We start from the raw sequence: 20,680 nt of genomic DNA on the forward strand, positions 1-20,680 counted from the left end.
TCATCCTGCTTGATCTCTCTTCTGCCTTTGACACTGTCAACCATGCCATCCAGCTCAACCATCTCCGTGATAACATGGGTATCATTGGTCAGGCTCTGGCGTGGCTGACTTCTATCCTCTCCGACCGACCCTCCCAGGTCCAACTTGGGGCCTTCCTCCCCGCTATCTTTTTCTCTACCTGTGGTGTCCCCCAGGGGTCTAACCTCTCTCCCTGGCTGTTCAACCAATACCTGGCAATCCTGGCCCACTGCATCGCCGCTCTCTGCCCCAACTTTCAGTGCAATGCGGATGACACCCAGCTCATCTTCAGGCTACCCTCGGCCTTCTCCTCCACTTCCCTCATCTCTGACTGTCTGTCTGCTATCCAGGAGTGGTGTGCCACCAATGACCTCTGCCTTAATGCCAGTAAGACTGAGATTCTCCTCATCGGCACACCCGCTCCCTCCTTTCCTGTAGCTCTCTGGCTGGCCTCCCTTGGCCCTCTTCCTGTTCCCACGTGTAAGGCTAAAAACCTCGGGGTCATCTTCGACTCTACACTCTCCTTCTCTCCTCACATCTAACATCTCTAAGAAGTCACACTACCAGCTGCACCTCCTGAAAGGTATTCTTCCTTTCCTCTCTTCCTCCAGAAGCTCACGGTCTCCAGAGCTCTGGTTCTCTCTAGGCTGGACTATTGCAATAGCCACTTTCTAAATCTGGCTGCTTCTACTCTCCGCCCCCTGCAACTTATCCAGAACAGGACCACAAGACTTATCCTTGGCCTCAAGCCCAGGGATCGTATCTCTCCAGGACTGAAATCTCTGCACTGGCTCCCAGTGGCTGCGAGGATTAAGTTCAAAACCCTCTGCATCGTCCACAAGGCTTTCTGGGGCCTGGAGCCTGGGGCCTCAATACCTTCAACTCTCTCTCCCCAAATGCCTTCCTTCTCGAGCCCTTTGCTCATCTACCTCAAACTCCCTCAGGGTCAGTCGCTTCTCCAAGCAATGAGTTGGTGGTAGATCTCTTTCTTCGGCTGGGGCCTCCCTCTGGAACAGCCTCCCTGCTTCCCTGAAAGTTGAGGAGAATCATCTTCGGTTCCAGAAGCACCTCAAAACCTTTCTCTTTGCTTCTGCTTTTTCTCCCCCTCTTCCTTGCTAATTTCCTGGCTGACACTGAATTTGCAATGGTTACCTGGTCACCTTCTGATCTCGGGCCCAGGTCCCCTCCCCTGCCAGTTGCACTCCTGCATTGCCCTTCTGGCAACCCCGCACTTGGGGACTGTTTCTGTATCCATACAGTCCCACTACCAGCGTTTGACACCTGATGTCGGCACTTATCCTTGCACTTGCCACCTGCTGCCCGTACTTTTACTTACTGTTTAATTTTGGGGGGTTTATTACCCCATGTACTGCACTGTGCTCTCACCTTTCTCCCTCGCACTTCTCCTCCTTCCCCTTCCCATGCACTTGCACGATCTTAATGACACCTGGCCTAGTAGGATCGTTGTCTATCCTCCCTCTGTTCCCCCTTCCTTGCCTCGTCGCACCTTGAAACACTTGTGTATAGGCGCGTTATATATGCCATATCATATCACACCATATCAGAGAACCACCGCTCACACACAGGAAAATAATGCAGGAGACAGGTCCCCACAGGCGCACAGTGATTGTCAGGACTTCTGATGGCTTTCCGCTGGCTTAGGACCCTCAGGCCTGGGACGGAAGCCCTTGGAATAATTAAATGGGCCATGCTTGCCCCCAGACGCATGGCTCCAAGGCGCAGCTCCCGAAGATCGCCGAACCAGAGGAGAAGGCTTACGCTGCAACCCTCTTAGTTTGCTTGTCAGCCCGGGACACCTGATGAACCTTGTCCTCCAGAGAGTCCCCGAAAAGCTTCCCCCGAAGAGCAGCAGCTTTCTGGGAGGGGTAGGATTTCCAGTCCTGCAGATTGAGCAGACAACGAGCAGAAATGTAAGCACCCATGGCCATGGTGGTGCCCCCGATGCCATAAAAAGCCAGCTCTAGCACTGCCACATACCTTCTCGGTCATCCGGCCCATGAAGCGTGTGTTATTTGAGGCTTTCGCTGCCACTTGCTCTCGACCTCTGGCTGTCTCATCCTAACACCGCCCTTTCCAGACTCCACTCTGCTATCTCTGATACTCTTGCCCCTGTTATGAGTATCCGCTTGAAGCCCAATGCAAAGTTCAACTCTTGGTAGGACTCTGACTTTGTCACCCTTAAACGAAAGTGCAGGGGGCTGAGAGGAAATGGTGGGCATCTTGTACATCCTCTGACAAACTTGCCTGCTGCCTGCTCAAAGGCAGCACCAGCTATCTATCCGCACTAAGAAGAGAGCCCACATCCAAGCCTGCATCTCTGCGGCATCTAACAACTCAGCCAACCTCTTTAAAATCTGCAAGGAGCTGGCCAATCCCGCTGCAGTCTCTACTTCTCCTGTCTCCACCCAAACCCTCTGCATGGCTCTGGCTTCTCGTTTCATCTCTATAACCCAGGACATCCTGTCCACCCTCTCTTCCTCTCCTCCTCTTCCCTCTTCTCTCTCTCTGCTACCTACCTGCAGCCGCCCCTCCTCCCTCTTTCTCTTCCTTTCTTTTGTTCTCTCCTGACAACATTTCTAGACAAGTCCGATCTATAAAAAGTCTCGCCACAACAGGTTCTACCCTGTTTGTCCAAAACCATAAAGGACCATATTGACACCCTTGACCCTACTCTGGCCGACTTCTGCAACCACTCCTTCGCCACTGGAGCCTTCCCCTCCACTCTGAAGCACTCTCTTCTGCACCACCTTCTCAAGAAACCCACAGCCGACCCATTCTGCCCGGGTAACCATCGCCCGCTTTCTATCACTCCTTTCCTGGACAAATTCCTGGAAAAGCTGGCCATCTCCCAGTTTAATCATCACACTGATTCTGTTGGTTGTCCCCATGACCATCAGTCTGGTCTCAGAGCAGCCAGAAGCACAGAAACTGCTCTCCTGGACATCCATGAAGACCTGACCTCCAACCTTGATTCTAATCTCCCCTCTGTGCTCATCCTACTCGATCTATCTTCTGCCTTTGACACGGTCAACCATGCCATCCTGCTCAACCTCCTCCGTGATAACCTGGGTATCACTGATCAGGCACTAGCCTGGTTGACCTCCTTCCTCTCCAACCGACCCTCCTAGGTCCAACTTGGGTCCTTCCTTTCCTCTATTTCACTCTCCACTTGTGGTGTCCCCCATGGGTCTAACCTATCTACCAGGCTTTTCAACCAATACCTGGCACCCCTCGCCCACCGCATTGCTGCTCTCTGCTCCAACTTTCAGTGCTATGCGGATGACACTCAAAAAGTTTGCAGGCACCCCTCTGCCACCTCTTGGCACTCTCTCATCTCTGACTGTCCGTCTGCAATCCAGGAGTGGTGTGCCGCCAACAACCTCTGCCTCAATGCTATTAAGACAGAGATCCTCCTCATCGGCACTCCTGCACCTTCCTTCCCTGTCACTCTCTGTCTGGCCTCCCTTGGCCCGCTCCCTGCTCCTACCTGTGAGGCTAAGAACCTTGTGGTCATCTTCAACTCCACGCTTTCCATTTCTCCCCTCATCTCTGATGTCTCTAAGAAGTCAAACTACCAACTCCACCTTCTCAGAGGTATTCTTCCTTTCCTCTCCTTCCCCCAGAAGCTCACTGTCTCTAGAGCTATGGCTCCTTCTAGGCGGGACTATTGCAACAGACTCTTTCCAAATCTGCTGCGTGCTACTACTCTCTGCAACTCATCCAGAACAGGACTGCAAGACTTGTCCTTGGCCTCAAGCCCAGGGATCATATGCAACTCTCCACCCCTGAAATCTCTTCTCTGGCTCCCAGTGGCAGCAAGGATTAAGTTCAAGACTTTTTGCATTGTCCACAAGGCCTTCTGGGGCCTGGGGCTGCAATACCTTCAACTCTCCCATCAGAAATACCTTCCTACTCAAGCTCTTCACTCCTCCACCTCCAACTCCCTCAGGGTCAGTCGCTTCTCCAAGGTGGTAGATCTTTTTTCGGCTACCTGCCTCTACTGAAACTTGAGGAGAACCATCTTCGGTTCTGGAAGCGCCTCAAGACCTTCCTCTTCCCCAGTTTCGGAGTGTGTTTATAGTGTCTTATCTTGAGGGCAGAGGAGCACTCCCCTTTCACCAGGACAGAAAACCCATGGGAGTACCAAACCTCGGAAATCACAGTTTCACCTCATCCCGGGAGATATTTGCCTTCGACCTCATCATCAGAGTCAGACACCATCGAAGAACGGGCAGAGGCAGTGGAGGCCGAGGAAGAAGATGCTGAAGAGGAGGGGCAGGCTCTATGCATGCGCCTGCTCCTAGAACCCTCAAGCTCACCAAAGGCCTTCTGTAACAAGGAAAACTTCACAGCCACTGGTTTCTTGTGTTTTTCCTGGCATGTCAACGTTCAGGACTCCTTGAATAAGAAGGAGAGTCCACATGGCTCCTCTTCTCAGAATGCTGGCCCATACTACCACACAGCATTGAAAACACTAAAACCCAAGCTGAATGCAGCCCAATGCAGCAGAAGCTATTACCAAGCAAGAGAGCCTCACAGGAAGCAAAAACACAGAGACCGGCAATCCACACAGAAGAGGAGAGCAGCCCCACCACCAGTCAGGCCATCAAACCTCCTAGTAGCCTGAACAATGAGAGGAAAATACCTTCCCTCAACCAGGCACCCGCCGGAAGAGGGGAAGGGGCTGGGGACACAAAACACAGCGACCGGCAAAGCTGAAGCAAAATGCAGCCGAGCCGGCACAACAAAGAAACTAAGAAGCAGAGGGACCCCAAGCCCTGCAGGAGGTCCTCACCAGAAAGAACTGCTCAATCTGGCCCCAAGCCCTGCAGGGAGGCCGCATCTTATTGGATACATGCCGCAGCCCTGCAGAAGAATGCCACCACGGAAGACTCTGCAACGGCGTTCCCCAGAGCACGGCTCCGGGAATAACCAGTCCCTGTCGGAGACGGGTGATTATGAGCTGGTGTATTGTGGGTAAGTGGGAGGTTATACCTCTGGGGGGAGAAAGATCCTGTAGTGGAGGCGGGGCCTCATTGGTGAGTACTGTGACAAGGAAGGGGGACATGGAGGTAATGCAAATTGTTGTGATGTGTTAATGTTGTCTTGCCCTGTCCTGCTGGTCATCTGTGCACGCTGAATGTTGGTGACTGGAGTGTATGATTGGCAGCTCAGGAGAATGTTGGGTGATTGTTTGCTGATGAGTGTTCCAAGAGTGTCATTTGGGACCTGAGTTGTGGTGTGTGAAGATGGCCGGCTGGGTGTTCTCCATCTGTGGGTGAGCTCTTCGCTCCTCTACCTCTAACTCCCTCATGGTCAGTCGTTTTTCAAAGAAACAAGCTGGGGGAAGATCTCAGTCTTCGGCTGGGGCCTCCCTGCCACTCTAAAACTTGAGGAGAACCATCTCTGGTTCCAGAAACACCGCAAGACCTTCCTCTTAGCCTCCTACTTCGCCACCCCTCTCCCCTGCTGATCTGTTCTCTCTTGGCACCGTGCACCTGGCCACCCTCTGAACTCCAGGCCCAGGTACCTGCTCACCCTGCCACCCTCCTGCACTGCCTCCGGGCCACCCCTTGCACTGAGGTCTATATCTGTACCCATACAGTCACCCCCCTCCTTTTCTTCCTGCACTTATCTGACATACCCTGTCTGCTGCCCTAAACCCAGCACCTGCCAATTGCTGGCTGCACTACCACGGTTTGTTGCCTTTATTATTTATTTATTTTTAATCTGTTTCTCCTTTATTCCGCACTTTCCACTTCTCCCCCCTTCCATGCACTTTCCCCTCCCCCTCTTCCATGCACTTGCGCGTTCTCAATGTCACTGGGCCTAGTAAGATCGTTGTTTCCGTCCTCCCCTGTTCCCCTTTCTTGCCTTGTCGCACTCTGAAACACTTGTGTACGAGCGCGATAGAAATAAAATATCAAAATCAATATCAATATCTGCAGTCTCTGGATCTAGCCTAATGTAACTGGAACCCAAGCAAGGTATTATGTGAATAAACCTTACCTGGCTTTAATACAAGTGGCTCCACAGCTGGTCTGTGTTTGGTCTCGAATTGCCTACCAGGACTCAACATGAATGTCCAAAGGAGGAGCTGTCGATGTCCCCCCCACCCCGTCTTCAGCCCCCAGCATCATAACCCGCCCCCACCCCATGCACAGGAGTCACCCCCACCCCGTCTCCATCCCCCACCACCATAACCCCCCCATGCACAGGAGTCACCCCCACCCGTCTCCAGCCCCACCAGCATAACCCGCCCCAACCCCATGCACAGGAGTCACCCCCACCCCGTCTCCAGCCCCCACCATCATAACCCCCCCCACCCCATGCACAGGAGTCACCCCCACCCCGTCTCCAGCCCCCACCATCATAACCCCCCTACCCCATGCACAGGAGTCACCCCCACCCCGTCTCCAGCCCCCACCATCATAACCCCCCCACCCCATGCACAGGAGTCACCCCCTCCCCGTCTCCAGCCCCCACCATCATAACCCCCCCACCCCATGCACAGGAGTCACCCCCACCCTGTCTCCAGCCCCCACCATCATAACCCCCCCACCCCATGCACAGGAGTCACCCTCACCCCGTCTCCAGCCCCCACCATCATAACCCCCCCACCCCATGCACAGGAATCACCCCCACCCCGTCTCCAGCCCCCACCATCATAACCCACCCCCCACACCATGTACAGGAGTCACCCCCACCCCGTCTCCAGCCCCCACCATCATAACCCACCCCCCACACCATGCACAGGAGTCACCCCCACCCCGTCTCCAGCCCCCACCATCATAACCCACCCCCCACACCATGCACAGGAGTCACCCCCACCCGTCTCCAGCCCCCACCATCATAACCCACCCCCACCCCATGCACAGGAGTCACCCCCACCCCGTCTCCAGCCCCACCACCATAACCCGCCCCCCACCCCATGCACAGGAGTCACCCCCACCCCGTCTCCAGCCCCCACCATCATAACCCTCCTACCCCATGCACAGGAGTCACCCCCACCCCGTCTCCAGCCCCCACCACCATAACCCCCCCACCCCATGCACAGGAGTCACCCCCATCCCGTCTCCAGCCCCCACCACCATAACCCCCCCACCCCATGCACAGGAGTCACCCCCACCCCGTCTCCAGCCCCCACCATCATAACCCGCCCCAACCCCATGCACAGGAGTCACCCCCACCCCGTCTCCAGCCCCCACCATCATAACCCTCCTACCCCATGCACAGGAGTCACCCCCACCCCGTCTCCAGCCCCCACCACCATAACCCCCCCACCCCATGCACAGGAGTCACCCCCATCCCGTCTCCAGCCCCCACCACCATAACCCCCCCACCCCATGCACAGGAGTCACCCCCATCCCGTCTCCAGCCCCCACCATCTTAACCCCCCCACCCCATGCACAGGAGTCACCCCCCACCCCGTCTCCAGCCCCCACCATCTTAACCCCCCCACCCCATGCACAGGAGTCACCCCCACCCCGTCTCCAGCCCCCACCATCATAACCCCCCCACCCCATGCACAGATGTCACCCCCACCCCGTCTCCAGCCCCCACCATCATAACCCCCCCACCCCATGCACAGGAGTCACCCCCACCCCGTCTCCAGCCCCCACCATCATAACCCTCCTACCCCATGCACAGGAGTCACCCCCACCCCGTCTCCAGCCCCCACCACCATAACCCCCCCACCCCATGCACAGGAGTCACCCCCATCCCGTCTCCAGCCCCCACCACCATAACCCCCCCACCCCATGCACAGGAGTCACCCCCACCCCGTCTCCCGCCCCCACTATCATAACCCGCCCCCCCCATGCTCAGGAGTCACCCCACCTCGTCTCCAGCCCCCACCATCATAACCCCCCCACCCCATGCACAGGAGTCACCCCCACCCCGTCTCCAGCCCCCACCATCATAACCCCCCCACCCCATGCACAGGAGTCACCCCCACCCCGTCTCCCGCCCCCACTATCATAACCCGCCCCAACCCCATGCTCAGGAGTCACCCCACCTCGTCTCCAGCCCCCACCATCATAAGCCGCCCCCACCCCATGCACAGGAGACACTAAAAGCTTCAGAGAGGATCAGCACCTGTCACTCACCTGCAGTGCATTATGCCAGGATTACTGCATCGTCTGGAGCGCGTTTTCCATTTCAAAATATAGCTCTAATATAGGGGAGACCGAGGACCACCTCCGCCTTCACTCGGGGCCCCGCAGAGAAACTGGGCGTGGCCGAGCTCTGGCCTTATTCAATAGAGCCCTGCCGCACATGCGCAGTGACGAAACACTGATTACGAGAGCATGCGCAGAAAGGAGGCATGGAAACAATGCGAGCCCGGGCCGCACACGCGCATTGATCAGACACCGATCACTAGAGCATGCGCAGAAAGGCGAGCCCGGATGGCTACCGGAAAGTGGGACCTGGGAACAATGCGAGATTGGGCAATGAGGATCTACTCCCAGGGTAAACTCTGAACACAAAAGGCAACAAGTCCATCGCTCAGAGCCTCGCAGAGTGACTGAGGACGGGGGTGTTGAGGGTATGAATGCAGCAGCTGTAGAGCCACTAAACAGGCATGCGCAGAGCTAAGACACTACCCGCAGCGCATGCGCACACCGCGGATGCTTGAAGTTGCGCATGCGTAGAAAGACATATGGTTAGAGCAGGGGTCTTCAAACTTTTTTGGCCAGGGCCCCCCTGAGCAAAATTTGGGCAGGTCGGGACCCCCCAGAAATGCCAAATGGACAGTATATATTGCGCGCCGTCACCTGCCCCCATCAAAGTCGCTGGGCTCCCTCATCCCACTCCTACCCAGTCGCTGGTCTCTCCCCACCCCATCACACACCCAGGGCTCTCCCCACTCTGCTCCCATCACTATCCCATGGTTCCCGCCCATTGTGCTCCCACCATAGTCCCTCGGTTCCCCCATCCCGTTCCCAACACAGTCTGAGGGCCAGTGGCAGCTGGTGAATCTTTTTTAAGTGGAGGGGCAGGTTCGGGGGGGGGGTTTCCCCCTGTGAATTTTTTTTTAAATAATGGGTTAAAATGTTGCATTGTAGAGCATACGTTTAACAAAAAATGGGTAAATAGCCAAACAGTTTGCAATTGTTGCTGGGAGTCCAGGGGGCAGGCATTTATATTTTATTTCTATCGCGCTCGTACACAAGTGTTTCAGAGCGTGACAAGGCAAGGGAGGGGAACAGAGGAGAATAAAACAGCGATCTTACTAGGCCCAGTGACATTGAGAACGCGCAAGTGTGAGGGGAAAAGTGCATGGAAGGGGGGAGAAGTGGAAAGTGCGAAGCAGAGGAGAAACAGATAAATAACAATAAATAAATAATAAAGGCAACAAACAGTGGTAGTGCAGCCAGCAATTTGCAAGTGCTACGTTTAAGGCAGCAGACAGGTAGGTCTGATAAGTGCAGGAAGAAAGATGGTTCTCCTCAAGTTTTAGAGTGGCAGGGCGCTGTTCCAGAGGGAGGCCCCAGCCGAAGACGGAGATCTACCCCCAGCTCGTTTCTTTGATAAACGACTGACCCTGAGGGAGTTGGAGGTAGAGGAGTGAAGAGCTCGAGAGGGGAGGTATTTGCGGAGGAATAGCTGAAGGTATTTTGGACCCAGGCCCCAGAAAGCCTTGTGGACAATGCAGAGGGTTTTGAATGATAGATGTCCGGTAAAAAGATACCATCCCTGTCCCCTGGGCCCCACTGGTCCTAACACAATGAACATGATTATGTGTATATGCAAGGCGCTGCACATTCATACAGCAATCACTCTATCATTCACATGAGCATCCATCACCATACACTCACTCATAACGCATCCATACACATGTTTAAATAAAAACAATGAACATAAACGTACCTTCTGCATTGGCTTGTGTGTGGGTGCTGAAACGGCCTGCTCCAGCTGCTCTGTCCGTATGTGCGAGGAGGCGCAGGAGCTCCCCCTCGGACATACAGACATGCAGTGCCCCAGCCAGCATTTTCAATGAGCTATGCAATGCTGGCGAAGCAAAACGCCCCAGCACTTGCATGGCTCAGTGAGCATGTGCGGCTGGGGAACTAAACTGAACTGTCAAAGGGAAACAGTGTTTCCCTTTGACAGTACAGCCAGCCCAGGAGCACTCCATTAGCTGGATAAAGCAGCTGAGGGAGTGCTCACTGTTTCACTGGGCTGGCTCCTTAGCTCCTCCATAATGGGTGAGGGGCCACTGGGTGGGCGCCTCTTGCCATTATGGATGAGCCGCCAGGCTCGGACAGGCCTATAGGGCAATGCCTGTACCAAAAATGTAAAATGCTAGTTTGGGCCAATCAAAATGGGCCACCATTTTGGCCAATGTGGACCATTTTGATGAGTTACTTAACTATGCAGTTAGTAATGTTGACCATTGTTGCTGAATATATCACAATTTACTTACATTTTAACACAAAGCACCCCTTTGGGTACTATTGAAACAGTGGGCTTCATAACTACTCTGGCGGTAGCTGTGCCGGTAAAACCGGCACGGCTGCCACTGGAGTTGCATCCGGGTCTGGCACCCGCGAATGGGCAATTACTAGGTCATGCCGAGTTAGGCGGACATGATAATTGCCCTTTCGAAGGTGCCGGTAGATCCCCATTCCCATTTGAGCCCCATATGGCTCAAATGGGAATGGGGAGCTCGGATGCACCGGCACCGTTAATAACGGTGCTGGTGCATCCGACGAGCTGAGGTCACACCTGGCGGGGGCTGTCAAGCACCCACGAGCACAACTCTTACTATGGCGGAACGGTAGCAACGGTGCCGGTAGCTTACCAGCACCGTTGTTACTGGTCCGCCATAGTAGTAATGAGGCCCAGTCTGTGACTAAAGGAATGAATATCCATTTACAACTGTGGGCCACTTTTTCATTGTTGCCTGAGACAGTTTCATGCTTCAGCCCGCCCATGTGGGCCACCCCTGCCCATTTCTTCCAATCTAAAAAAAAAATCTTTTTTCATGCTGAGCTCTCAGGGCCCCCCTGGGATGCACCCGCGGACCCCTAGGGGGTCGCGACCCACAGTTTGAATACCACTGGGTTAGAGGGACGCGCAGAAGGAGCATTTACAGCCAAAGTAGAACCAGGGGCGCTGGCAAAGGGGGGCCACGGCCACCTTTATAAAATGCTGCCCCCCCCATCGGCCACCCTGTGAAAAAGGAAAAAACGTACTTTTTTTTTTGTTCGCACTGAACTGTGCAGTTCCAATAACATGCCCAGTTCAGCGCGCAAAAAAATAAAAGTATTTATTTTGATTTTTTGGCCGCGACCGCCACCAAGACATGTGGAAGAAGTCATTGACAGAGCAGTGACAGGACCTCCCAGCCTCGGGATTACAAGGGTGGGCACCCACGGGCAAACACGAAAGGGGAAGCCGATGATCAAAACGGCGAAAATGCAGGGCAACGTAATGGTGAGTAGCTCCAGCAATGTGGGAGTAGGGTGCGACTGTGTGGCCTGTCACTGCACCCAAAACAACGACCCGCACACCACTTCTCAAAATCAACAAACCCTGCAAGTAAGCCTTCTCGGAAGTGTCCCTGGGCCAACCAGTGGGCTCACCAGCTTACGCAGGACCTTTGCTCTTTCTCCGCTGCCCTTTTGAGGAGGTCCTCAAAACTTGGTATACTGCTAGCTCTGTATCCCCAGCACCCTCACACCGAATTTCAAATACTTGGCATACGCAGGTCTGAAGTGAGACGAGTGCGAGAGGACCAGAGTAAACGTGGTTACCGTGTTGCCCAGCCGCAGCAACAATCTTTGCAGGTGTGCTGCATTTGTGACCCTCTTGCCCCTGAAGCCTGCTGCAGTGAAACTGGCTGATCCATCCACCACGAGCGGAGAAATCGCCACTGTCCCATTTGGGAATCCTCACTGTATCTTCGCCGCTGAAAGCCGCAGAGCCGTCATATTGCCGCAGTAGAACCTGCAACCGAAGTGCACTCGACTGGCAAAGTTTGGTCCAGAGTGCGCCTGGGGCCGGTGATTAACCCTAACCTTAACAGTTGGCCCCTAGCGCCTCCATCCATCATTACACATGAGTGGCCCCTGGGGGTCCCTCTCCTTTCCACTGCTAGTGCGCACTAGCAAACTATTCCCGAACCTTGGAATCACCTCTGCCTTCAAGTGAAGGCCCTCCTCGAATAGTGGGAATCTATTATTCATCGCCTCACCCACCTTCCTGAGTTGCTAGAGACCCCTGAAGAGACCCCGTTTTGCCCATTGGAACAACCGCGTGCGCCTGCACTACATGTACTTTTGAGCATAAGGCTCCCCTCATCTTAGGGTTTGGACTGCCTCTTAGTTAGGTGTATGTTTGATGTTGAAGGGGACTAAAGACTACCTGCACTGCCTATTTTCCTTCCCCTCTAGGTTATGAACTTAATTTGTGCTTTTAACCCTTTAGACACCAATGGTCTTGTATATATTGCATTGATTGTGTTGTGTTGGTTTAGTTAGATTGCTGTGATTCTTTTACTGTGTTTTTGAGTTACAAAGGCCTTGTAATAAATGTGTTTATATTTTTGATATATACACCTGTCTGGGAGTAATTTGTTAGTGTCCTTGCTATGTGTGCTCATTGAGGTCTTTCAGTCACCCTCACCCCTCCTGAGATTTAGTCTTGACCGCCTACCATAGCTACCTTGATTGGTCTGGCTTGTCCAGAGGTTACCCTGTTCCAAGAAACTAGGCTGGCCTTCTGTCAGAGTTCAGAAATCCATCTTAACAAATGCCCCCGCAGTGAGGGGCTTATTGCTATTAGTAGCCCGGCACGCAAGACTGGGGTACTTGTTTTTGTGTTCCGAAACACTGCAGAATCCGTTTTCCCTTTCCATAGCGGCCATCGGGAGCAGACGCGCTGGGGACAGAAGTGTGGGGTTGGGAGGGCAGGGAGGGGATTGTTTTGGGGGGAGGATGGCAGCGTCCTGCCGTGTGGAGGCTCGGAGCGGGGATTGCCCAGTTTTGAGCCTCCTCATTGGCTGAGTGGCTGCTACGCGCCCCTTCCCCCAGCTGGGAACAAAGGAAAGGAATTCCCAGTCGGTAAAGCCCTGGCGAGGGCAATCAGATTGTGTGTTACATTCTGATTGACCCTCGCTGAGTACTAATGAACTTTATAATTGAATACAAATGGAATTTGTGGAACAATAATCTAAAAGTTGTCCGCCTCACATTTCTGACCCCTCACAGAAGGCCTGTGGAGAGGTCCGGTGAATGAGAATAGGATGTAACCAGAAGGAGGGGTAAGTATTGAAGTGTAAGGGTGTGTGTGAGGATTGTGAGCATGAGACGGGGGAACATGGGGGAGTGTGACAAGAAGATAAGGGGATTGGAATAATTTGGAGAGGCAAAGTGAAGGGGTGGGGAACGGCATCCAGAATGGTCACGCCCATTGACCATTTGTGAAATAAATTGCCCCAATATCGTGATAAAATAAGTAACACTTTCAGTGGGTACAGGACACTGCAGGACAGTGTTTCCGAGAATGGCCAGGAGAAGGAACGTTCATTGGTAGAATAATACAGGAGGGTAGCTTAGAGGCAACGTTCTCGCCTTGGAAGCAAGATGACACAGAGCCATACAGGTTCAACCTCTAGGTATTAAGCACATTATAAATAACCTATCATATCATGATAGAGAATATATTTGCATACTTATTAGCTACGTACAAGGGACCTAAACTTAAGAAATGGCTAAATATCCTAGGACTCTGGAAGCTTTACGAAGAGAAAAGGAGGGGTGAGCAGGATAGTGATGCAGTAGTGTCACCCAATGCTCCGTCCCTCCCTATGGCTTGTACTCAGCACTGAAACCTACAGCAGGGTATAATAACCTGCGATGCATGTCTGCTGAGCGAGATGGTGCAAAGAAGGGGAAAGGGAAGCCAGAAGGGGGCAGGTAGAGGGTGCGAAGAAGGGTGAAGGGAAGCCAGAAGAGGACGGGGTAGGGAATGACGAGAAAAGAGCTACAGAAAATATTTAGCGGACATAGAAAAGAGCACACAGCGCCAGCTAGAGACGATGTTCCAGGACGTAGAAAGGGTGATTGAAAAAGAGGTCCAGAAACAGGAGAAGGAGCAGGGGGCTGCTGTGGGTACAGAGGGGTGGATATCAGAGAAGATAGACGGACGTGGAGTGGGGAATAGGGGGCATGATGAAGGCTGGGACCCGGACAGAGAGAAGAAGACAGGGCAGAGGAAAGGAAGAAAAGATGGTGACAGTGGGGAGTTTAGAGACTGGTCCCAGATGCTCTTCAGTGGAAGGATGAGGGTGGCAGTGGCAAAAGCCCCAGGGCCCTAGACCCAATTGCCACTGTTGCAGAATGGGAGAGACGACGTGTACCATTTCCCCTGGCACACTATGGACAAGACAATCTAATATACAGCTTTCCCTCCCTTATGGCAGGAGCGAGCAAATGGATATATGCCCTCACAGAGGAGACAGCCGGGGTGTCCCTAGCAGTTGGGGATATCAAGCGACTATTTACAGCAATATTGGGGGAACAAGGAGATAGGATATGAGATAACTGGTGTTGGGAAGCAGGGACGATCGTCCCAGGCTCTCAAGCGGTTCCAGATGAGGCGAAGGCTGAGGAGTGTGTTGTAGGTGATGGGGGTGCCAATAGAAGTTGTAGTACGGGCAGGCTATTATATGTTTAGGTATAAAAGCGCATTGAGAATGAAACGCTATATTAGAAAATAGCAGCCATTTTGAAATTGAGGCCTAGCACTATGCTGCAGCCAGGTCAAGAGGCCTGGGCCCAGAACATAGAGATAGGTGGGTGCATGCAGGGTCGGGTTTCAGCATGGGCAGCAGTGAGAAACACCAGACTCACAGAGATTCATAAACCTCTCATTGTTCAATAGTATTAGCACTTGTATCCCAGAAGGAATGCACCCTGGAAGGCCATGAGGGGGCCGAGAGCTCCCTGTGAACAGTTATCCCAAGAGAAGGAGGGCACAAGCCTCTGACCTGTACCAGTTCAGACTCTTAAGTTATAGCGCCCAAATGCCCCTGTCCCAAGACCCCAGCATTCCAAGATGCCAGCCATCCCAGACCACTGACTATAAATCTGTTAGGTTACCCATTTATCTGGAAGATCATAGCAGAACGGCAGACTCAACAACCTGGATCCCTGTGATTTGTGCTGCGAGCTGCCAAAGGGCAATTGTAACAACTCGAAAAGCAGGGCGAGGAGATTATGGAAGGTGCCATGGTGTCTGATATCGAGCTGGGGTTTTCAAGTTATCTTGATCTCGATACAAGGGCAAAGGCTTCCAGGCCACACATCTTGAAGAGCCGTGCCCACCTACAGTGACCAGTCCCAAGGAGCTGTCTTCACTGAATTCTTGTCTACTCCTTGGAGCGGGGTGCTGGTCCGAGGAAGGTGCAGGCTATTATTGGGACCCTGTGACGGTGGATCTCGGGTGAACATGCAGATGGAAGTACACCTCTTGCGGGCGACAACAACAGGGTTTGATGCTAAGTAAGGAGCAGGGGGAAAGGGACAGCAGGAGGTTGGTTGTGTGTGTGGAGAAAAGGAAGTGAGTGTTTGGTATATTGGTGTGAATTTGAGTTGTACAGTGTGTGAAGGCCACATGGCGGTTTTTATTATTATTGTTATAAGTAATTGAGAACAGAATCAGAGAAGTGTGATCCTTTCCGAGCTAGGGAAGAAGGGGCACCATATATTTTGTGAATTGTGAAAAGAGAATATTGAAGTAGGGGTTCCATATGATTAGAGAGCTCGGATTCCTGTGCCCAATATATCCCGGGTGGGGGAATGAGTTATTAGTTTAATTTATTGTTTTGGTTTGTTGTTTTAGTGTATTATAGTTTTATTGTGTAAGCAAGTGGGGGCTAAGGCTGGGCCTGTATACGAAGTAGCATAGGTGTTGAATGTGAGGAGTGAGAGAGTGTGCGCATGGAGGGAATGTGGGTAGGGGGCGACTGGGGTACGGCAGCGAAGAACTGGTAGGAGCATTTCTGACTAGGGGTGTACTGAAATTCGGCTTCGAGTAAGTATTCGGCCGAATTCCGGCGGAAAATTAGGTATTCAGCTTTGGCCTAGTTATTGTCTTTAAATGCCTCTGGGATGAGGCGCCACCCTACCTGACTATAAGAATAAACAGGACCCCTTTTAGAAGTGCCCTACGCTCTAACAACACCATCCGACTCAGCCAACCACAAATCAATCTCAAGAAAATTGGTGCAGCAAGCTTCAATTTTTGAGCCCCAGCTCTATGGAGCGCACTTCCCCGGGTTCGTATGGAAAGTGCCTCGACTATCTTCCTCAAAAAACACTGAAAGACCTTCCTCTTTGACAAAGAACTTGGCAAAGGTGCTTTAGTTCCTTTGTCCCGTGTATCTGTTTTTCTGTTGTTCTCTTGATGTTCTGTCTCTGTGGGCGCCCTGAGGCCTTTGGGTTAGTGGCGCTATATAAAATTAATATGGATAGATCGATAGATAGACCTAAAGGAATCCATACTCGAAGCCGAAGTTACACCCCTACTCACAAGCCTCTCCTTCTCTCTCTGGGTCGGGTCTCCTCAAGCAGAGAATGGGGCTTACACCACATGCCGACGGGCTCCCGAACCTCTCCTTCTCTGTGGTATCACCCCTGATGGATGGTGTAGGAGGTGGGGTCTCCGTGCCATGGCCATCACAACCCTGACAGAGCCTCTGAAAGGTATTAGGCATAGGTGAGTCTGTGTCAGGTAAGTGGCCCTGCTGACCCTACACAGGCTTGTGACTGACTCTGCGTGCCAGGCTTCCAGTCTCTATTTCTCTGCCCCCGACCAGTCCAGGCCTCCTGCACTACACGTGCAAGTGTTGACAGCAGGCATGGGGTGGGGTGTGCGAGGAGGACTAGGAGTTGCATGTGACAGGCGATACAGAGCGGGTGAGGACGTCATGAGTGCACTGATGTGCGTGAATAAGGTGGAGGTTGGGTGTTGTGGTGTTAAGTGCGAAGGGTGGCCGGGGCGAGGAGATTTCAGACGAGCAGTGACCTACCCCACCCCTGTGTGTTCTCCAGCATTGGCACCTCTGCCAGCATACAATGTACACCCCTAGGTGTGCTGAGACATTCAGGAGTGCTGTGCCCACCCCCCCTCTGAGTGACTCATTTGTCAGGCTGTGTGAAGCATTTTTAGAGGTAAATACTCGGTCGGGGCTCGTTAATAATGCATGGTTCGTCCTGGGTATCTTGGCGGCAATTACTCTACTCAGGGGGGTGTTGTTCACCACCCACTCTATCCTCACCTCACCCCCCTCCTAAAAACTTCTCATTGGTCTCCTGGCTCCCCTTTAATTTCAAAATAATGTGGAGGCCTTCACTGCGCCCCACACCTCACACCGAAATTAATCTCACCAAATAACTGCACCGAGCCCCCACGGGGAGGGAAAAAAAGATAACAAATATGATAGTGTGGGGCTCACCTCTGGGTCTGGGTCTTTCCTGCTGCAGGTTTCCAAATGTCTTGCCCTTGGAGAATGGGCGTCAAATGTGCGGTGTTGGCCAGGGACAAACAATCGCCATATTGTCCACAGACATGGGTTCAGTCCGGGCAACCACAGAGAAACGGGTCCAACTGTACAGCTTCCCGTCGGCAGTATCAAAGGAACTTTACACAAAGGTGCCAAGTCCTACCCGGTGCTATCTTATCTGATGAGGTAACCAGTGGCCCGAGGTCACACAGAAGCACACTCTCTCTCTGGGTAACCGGATAACCGAAGGCAACGTGGCTATGGGGATTTCCCAGAGCACAGCAGTTCTAAGCATGCTCTAACTTTCCAGACTTTCGGTACACCCCTATTTCTGACCAACGGTTTTTGTTTTACTGCTAGTATTTTTTTAATATAAAAGCTGTCTATATGGGGTGTGACACCGCTGGAGTACATGTGCAGTGCATTGTCATTGTATAAAGAAAAGATTGTGAAATTTCACAGGCAGTGGGTGGTAGAGACACAAGGGGGAATGTTCCACTCATGGCCAGAGCAGGGTACAAATAACAGCGGGATATTGGAAAACATGTGCATGTGTTTAGCTGCTAAATATAAAGGTTAAAAGAAATTCAAAGGAGGAAAGAGATCTTAGAGTTTTGGAAAATGGTAGAGGACATGGAGCATACCAATGGATGCAAGCCCTAGTGCGACAGCAACCCAGCCCTGAGTGTAGATAAACCAACAGTACCTGGCAGGGAACAAACATCCCCTATCCCAACTAGGGCTTTACCCGCTCACCACTTATCCTGCCACAGGATATACTAACCCAACATATGTGCCTTCACCTACCACAGAACCACCCCCATACCAAATGAACAACAGCACTGCAGCACCCTCAGATAGAAATCCCAAGATGGAACTAGAAGAAGCTTTATAGGCAGCACAAGCAGAGTTGGCACAGTTCAGGGACTTTCGGCAAATGAGAGAATCAGCAAAGAACTCTGCTGCTAAGAACGTTCTGCCGAAAAGTAGTACAAGCAGAATCTTATAAGGAAACACATCATCATACATGACGCAATGCATATAGTAAAATCAGCGCGGCTGGTTGGTAGGCGCCTATACATGATCCGCCTGCTCCATAAGAGATGCCAGGCCATTGGTTCCAGCCACTTCTGTCCGTCTTCCGATACGTACGTGCTGCAGTGGGTGTGCAGTCAAAATGTTGAACCAAAAAAGTCGAAAGTCATAATATCGAAAAAAAGAAAGTCGAAAAAAAAAAGTCGAATTCCTTTTTGTAAAATTATATATTTATTTTGGGGTCCGGGAAAAAAAAATGGGTAAAAAAAAAAGGGGGGGTTGGGGGTTAACCCCCCATTTCGAATAAAATTCATAATAAAAAAAAATGTGACTTTTTTGATGTTTTTTTTCGACATTTTGACTTTCGACCTTTTTGTTTTTTCGATTTTATCACTATGAACCGCTGCAGTGATCATCTTCTTCTCACATCAAAGGTCAAAGAACAAATTAATTATAGGCCTACCATACGACTACATTATCACTCATACTGGTAGGTCTCACTCATACTGGTAGGTTTTAAGACGGGCACAAAGGAGGTTCTGGGGCACTCTAAACTTCACACACACACATTTCACTCACTCCCTTCTGCGCCATCTGGCTCCAAGCTCTCCACCCTCATTTTGAACTCTAATGTATCCCTCCCAATACCTCGCAATACAAATCACACAATTGTCGCTTCATCAATGTGCCCTGTCTGTCCTCTTTCAAAATTTCAAGACTTGTTACTTTGGGATTAGTGGTTAAAGGGCACCTGATGCCATGGAATTTAAGGGTCTTAAGTTTTAGTCAGTTATATGGGCTGTAATTCATGGTCACCTGGGGATGGGCCGAGTCATGCTTTGGCCAGTGTCAGATAACATGCACAACCAGGCGCCGGTCTGTGGTCGCAGCCTTGTAGGATACATTCCTCTCAAACATCTTTTCAACACTGTAAGAAGAAGGAATAGGTGTTCTGGCATTTGGGGATGTGTGCTGTCCTCATGGGAGCTCGGACATGGCTTTAGATTTCCCCTGTCTCGCAATTTGGGCCTAGTGCATGTAATGCCGCATTCACCACGCAGGCCTTCCCTTCTACCTTTGGTTACTAATATCTATGCAAAATACCAATGCTTTGCGGGCCCTATGCTATACTTTGTGTACAGACTACATTTGGTTATATTGGAGTGGGGTCCTTCTGTATTGGGAGGTGGTCCTCTCACCATCTCTTTCCCTGTGGCCAATCATAGTGCTTTGAATGCATCTCTCCTCACTCTAAAGCACCTAGTGGGGGTGGGTCGGGCTGCCCCATTCCCAACATTCCACCATTTTGTTGCATCTACAGTAACAAACTCTGCTATACCTCTGCACTCCTGTTCCCTCCTCTCTGCTTCCACATATGGCTGAGTTCCCTTTATTGGCACCCAGGCACTGACCGCAAACTCTCACCTTGCGCGCATACTCTTCAGGTGGGAAAGTCATATAGATGCACCCCCTCCCCCACCAGGTCCACCCAAACGTCTGTGTAATTTTCTAGATCAGGGGGTGGAGAAATGATAGTGTGGTATAGATGGTCAACTTCATCTCCATGCGGTAAGGGGAGCATCTCATGCTTAGGGCCACACTGTGGGAGATCAGTGTATACTTCAATATCTTTTGTCTCGCGAGGTGCCTTTGGAACCCCAATTGATACCATCATTCTTGCCCTATTAGGTGCCATATTGGCATTACAACGAAAGGGCCAGCTGACAGGTCCAGAAAATAACAAGGATGAACACGATGATGGGCATTAACATCTGATTGCTTCGAGCCACGACTGGTCCCAAATAAATGCCAAAGTAAACCAATCACCGTCCTGTACTCCTCCCTCCTTCATGTAAAGACCTAAGCCAGGGACAGCTGCGATGCTGTAGGATAATGATACATTCTCCGCGTTCTCTGGAGCACGAAATTGCAGCAGGAATCCACAAACCTTTTGCAACCTCCTCCCTCCATTGCTGTTAATAGGTCCAACACATATCGTTGTGCATTGCAACTCAACCTTGATCACGTTGAACCCGTTCGCTATATCATTCGCCAGCTGGACCAGCTCCCAACTCACAATCTGCAACCTTT

At 51.9% G+C, this 20,680-nt stretch overlaps 1 protein-coding gene and 1 pseudogene across 1 annotated transcript in view; one reads left to right on the forward strand and one right to left on the reverse strand.

Annotated features, from left to right (window-relative positions):
* LOC138517054 (zinc finger protein 84-like) overlaps positions 1-8,288 on the reverse strand; it is a 54,094-nt gene extending 45,806 nt beyond the window's left edge. Inside the window, exon 1 of the mRNA XM_069632566.1 lies at positions 8,148-8,288. The gene's annotated coding sequence lies outside the window, so the exon portion shown is untranslated. The remainder of the gene's footprint in view (positions 1-8,147) is intronic.
* The window catches only part of LOC138517056 (zinc finger protein 585A-like), a 363,846-nt pseudogene that overhangs the window by 236,174 nt on the left and 106,992 nt on the right, over positions 1-20,680 (forward strand).

The sequence above is a fragment of the Ambystoma mexicanum genome, chromosome 6q, assembly GCF_040938575.1.
Source record: "Ambystoma mexicanum isolate Mex_15411 chromosome 6q, UKY_AmexF1_1, whole genome shotgun sequence".
NCBI lineage: Eukaryota > Metazoa > Chordata > Amphibia > Caudata > Ambystomatidae > Ambystoma > Ambystoma mexicanum.